A 4534-nucleotide genomic window follows, 5' to 3' on the forward strand; every position below is an offset into this window, starting at 1 on the left:
CCCATTTCTCATGTCACTTAGAGTTTTGTAGATGTGCATCACCTCCCCTCCTAAATAACCTCCTTCCCAGGCCATAGAGTCCTGTCCTGCTTAGTTGTTCTTCCAAGAGAAGGCGTTGGCCTTTGTTGCTTTTCTCTGAACTCTTCCAGTCTCACAAGAAGAGTGGATGCAGGCAGAGTCTGCCCTGTGACTCTTGCATTCACATGACCTTCTCTGCTCCTTTCCTAATAATCTCTGCCATACCATTCACTTTAGGTGATGTTTTCACCTCTTGCAATCCTAGATCTTGGCCATCAGTGGTAATGGTCAGCTATGGGACCATTATTTTATATCTCAATTTAGGGTATCTTTTTTCCCCTCATATGCACTCCTTTACATAACTTAAATTTCACTTCCTGTCTCTCTGCCCAGTCACGCAACCATTTTTCCAGAACTCTTCACAATCTACTTTCCTTGTCTTCCCTCCTCTGAGTAATCTGTATCAACATCATTGCTCATATCCTTTTCCAGATCATTTAACAGCTTAGATCCCTGCACTTGTAACTTCCCTTTCTTCTAAGAGCTGACTATTTACTGTAATCCTCTTTATCCTGTCTTTTAAGCACATCTCTGTACCACGACCTTCTTTCTTATCCCCTACCTGCTTAGTTTCCTTTAAAGAAAAAAAATTGATATGAAACTCTGTCAAAACTCTCTTGGAAATGCAAGTAAACTGTATCAGCCGATCACCCTTCTCCACATCTTTAGCTCCTCCTAAAGTAAATTTTTCAGGAATATTGTTCCACTTTAAAACCACTCTACAAGGGGTTGAATGGAGTGGGGAAACTGTAGCTTTCCACAGTCAGTCTCAGTCCTCAGATGTGTAGTCTATTTTTAGTCAGTTTCATACAGAAATTGTTCCATGTGCCTCATAATTCTCTCACTTTACTTCTTGCCCAGCTGTCCTGTATCTGTTCAGAGGTAATGGGAGCTGTGCCTCAGATGTGGACATGTAACATACTAAGCCACATTCACTGAAAGGTGCTGCTCTTGCAGTGGTTTGGAAGACAGTCAACTGTACAGCAACAGCGGGTGCTGAGCCAAGAGTTAATGTCCTTGTCCTGACATGCTTTCAGTGCTTGCGATACAGCACACTGTGCATAGGCACATATCTGTTCTGACATGTGTGTCTTTCAAAAACTCAGAGGAGAATTTTGCCCCGTAGAAAACCAATAGAGAGTGGCCCATGGTTAATGAGTGAGAAAAGAAGTGGTAGTACTAGTTTCTTAGTACTGGAAATGCCACCAGCCATTTTGATCTAAAGAATGTTTGCCCTGCTAAATCACATTATGCTAAAAGTCAAATGCAGTCCTGTCAAAACAGGATTGATTTCATCAGAATAAAGCTAGAATTAGGTGAGTAAGTGTAGCTGCATTTCAGACTGAGGAGAAGGGTGTAAGAGCACCATGCTTTCCTTTTCCGTATGGTCTGGGGATTTGATTTTTGTTGTTGGCAATCCTCCCCTAGACTTTCAGACAGCACCTTGGTCTTTTTCTCTGACAATCTGTTCCAAAAATAATAACTAAATTTCTTCTAGTTGGTGTTCTGAAGTGGCAGTGAAACATACTTGCAACTTCAGGAAAACACAGAGAAACAAATAGATCCCCATCTGAGCTCTGTTACCAAGAAGCCTCATAGCCTACAGAAACCAAGATGGATTTCTTGCAGTAACGGTGCTTTTAATCCAAGCTTCAAAAAAAATAATGTTTAAAGGTAGATGTAGATACTTCTTTCTTTGGTTTAATATTTGATTCCTGGAACAAAGTCAGTTAGCTGTCTGCTTGAAGAGCAATATACTTTGCAGTATACAAGTTATCAAAAGGTTGTGCTGAGGGAAGGAACAGCCAATAAACACGCATAGTTCATGGACAGGTTTTTTTTCAAATAAAAAACTCCTAGTCTGTTAGTAGATATTCTAAAGTGCCTATGGCTCCACAAAAAAAGATGCAAAAAAAAAAGCTTAAGGTGCATTGAAGTTTTAGTGCTGTGTAATTGTCTTATCATTCTAAAAGTATTAAAGTACCTACTGTGGAATCTTTTGTATCCATACAAAAAAACAAAGCTCTGAGATCCATGATGTTTCCTTTTAAATTAGGCAAGTCCCTACAAAAAGTAGCTATTTCAGCCCTAGCTCCAAAACTCCAGCTAAAAAGATTCTTTGACTATGAACGTTTGGGGAAGCAGAGGGCTTAGTCCAGAGTAGCAGCCTCACATTTCAGCAGCATCATTTTAGGTCCTTTAACATAGTGGTAACAGTTGATCATTCCACAGAGAAGTCAGGCAAACGTCTACTCTTGCAATACTTTTGTTGCTTCCGTTCTCCTGGTGTTCATATATTTATGTTGCATAAATAATGTTACATGACCAGTTATTTCCAGCCATCTTAAGACATTTTTAACCCCCTTCAGATTCAGCAGACTGTACATCCAGAATACTCCAGAGCTGTTTCTGAATTACCAATTGCCCTTGATAAAGTGGAAAAGTATTTTGTTAACATCCAGCTAAGAATATACTAAAATCTAACCAGCTTGTCCAAGCAACAGATTGCAACAGAGGACTGCCACATCTCAAATGCTACATTCTCCAGTGAGATGTGCAGAGCAAAGGTGGTATCTTTACTGTAACTTAATGAGGCCAAGGGGAGAACAACATCCTCTCACTATACATGTACACCCTTGTATTTCTATTGTCTGTTGCTAGGCCATACCTCAGCATCTAGGAGAGATCTCAGGTGGTCATTCTCTGAACTTGACTGCAATGAAAATTTGGGTCTGCAGTCAAACAACAGTGGACCTCAAATCTCTTGGGGCATCCCATTCACATTCGCACTCCCCAAGGCCCTTCTACCCCATGCATCAATGCTATTGTTTGCATAGCAGTGGGATCAATCAGACCAAAGAATGCTTTAAAGGTAGATTACAGAAGGACGTGCATTCTCCTCCTCTGGAGGTTTTCAAAACCCACCTGGACACATTCTTGTGCGACCTGATCTGGGTGAACCTGCTTTAGCATGGGGTTTGGACTGGATGATACCTAGAGGTCCCAACCCCTACCATTCTGGGATTTTGAGATTCTGTAAATATAACAAATATCTCCGTAGGATTTTGACCACCGATGATCTCCCTCTCCAGAGTTTTGGGCAGGGTGCTGAGCCCAGAATTAATATTTCAGCAATGACTCATCTCTTGTGTGAGGAAACACTCCTCCCTGCTGGGCTTAGCTGAGCCTTTGGCCCAGGACAACTACTTACACTCAGGTCCCTGCAGAGCTTGTGATTCATGCAAGATATGGAGAGAGAAAAGCCTCTAAAGAGACACCTGGCAATAAACTGCAGGCAGAAAGGAAGGAGATGAAAAATGTAAACCTCTGTAACCAAAGCTGACTACAATACAGCCTTTAAAGTTGATACCAGGAAAATATCCACATGCAAAGTCACTTTCCTGTTATGGGACAAGCTTACTGGAATTTGATTGTAGTTGTTAAGATGAATGAGATAGGTAACCATTCCAGGTAGCTTTGGTCTCACACCATGGAGTTTTGACAGTTTTTATTTATCAGCCCCAACAGTTTTTCCAGTGGTGCAACAAAACCTGCAAATTTCACAGACAATAAATTTGATCCTGTTGACAATAAAACCAGCTACATGTAAAAAAAAGCATTTATAGAGTTCTATGTATTTGCAATTTTTTCTGTCAGTTTTAATAAGATGTCTGAGATTTTTAGTGTAAAGTAAGTGAAAGTTTGGTTGAGATTAGTGAAGGTTTTAGTAATGAGCTTATTTTAATAAATACTGCAATTGAAAACTGTACATAAATGAATTACTGTGAAAAGAATTGTTAAAAGTACTGTTACAACTGTACTGGCCTTATCGTCCAGTTAAGGACAACTTTAATTTCTTCTCAGTCAGAATTAAGGGATTTCTCTGCAAATTCAGATTTCATTTTTGGATCAATTTATTTTCCTGGTTCATTTCAAGAAGGAATATTGTAACTGCCAACACTGAGCTCTATGCAACAACAAATAAATGCTAATATCTGTTGGTTTTTGCCTAGCATTTCTTGGCAAATCACCATCAAATGCAACAAACTTTTTAACCTTGCAATTCTGCAGCTGGCCCCAGGATTGTTCCCTGTTACAATTATTCTGTTGACAAACAAACTCGTCCCTCCAGCCCTCCTGAACGGAAAGCCACCTCTTTGGCACCAAAACCACAACAAAAAAAAACCGCATTTCAACCGCGCACCGAACTGCCAGCTGCTGTCAGTCTCGCAAACGTGGCCAGGCTTGCACCATGCTCACGAGGGCGGGCGGGCAGCAGAGCCGACTCCGTCCCGGCACCGGCGGCCTCGGAGCTGGCAGGACGCAGCTGTGCAGAGAGGCGCTGGGCAGGGCCGGGGCAGGGCGGGCGCTATGTCGCAGGGGCAGAGTCCCTTCGAAGCCCTTGGGGGAGCCCGTCACCTCCTGTGCTTCCGAGCAGGCGCGGCCGCGGGGCGGG

Source organism: Colius striatus, chromosome 4 (assembly GCF_028858725.1).
Source record: "Colius striatus isolate bColStr4 chromosome 4, bColStr4.1.hap1, whole genome shotgun sequence".
Taxonomy (NCBI): Eukaryota; Metazoa; Chordata; class Aves; order Coliiformes; family Coliidae; genus Colius; species Colius striatus.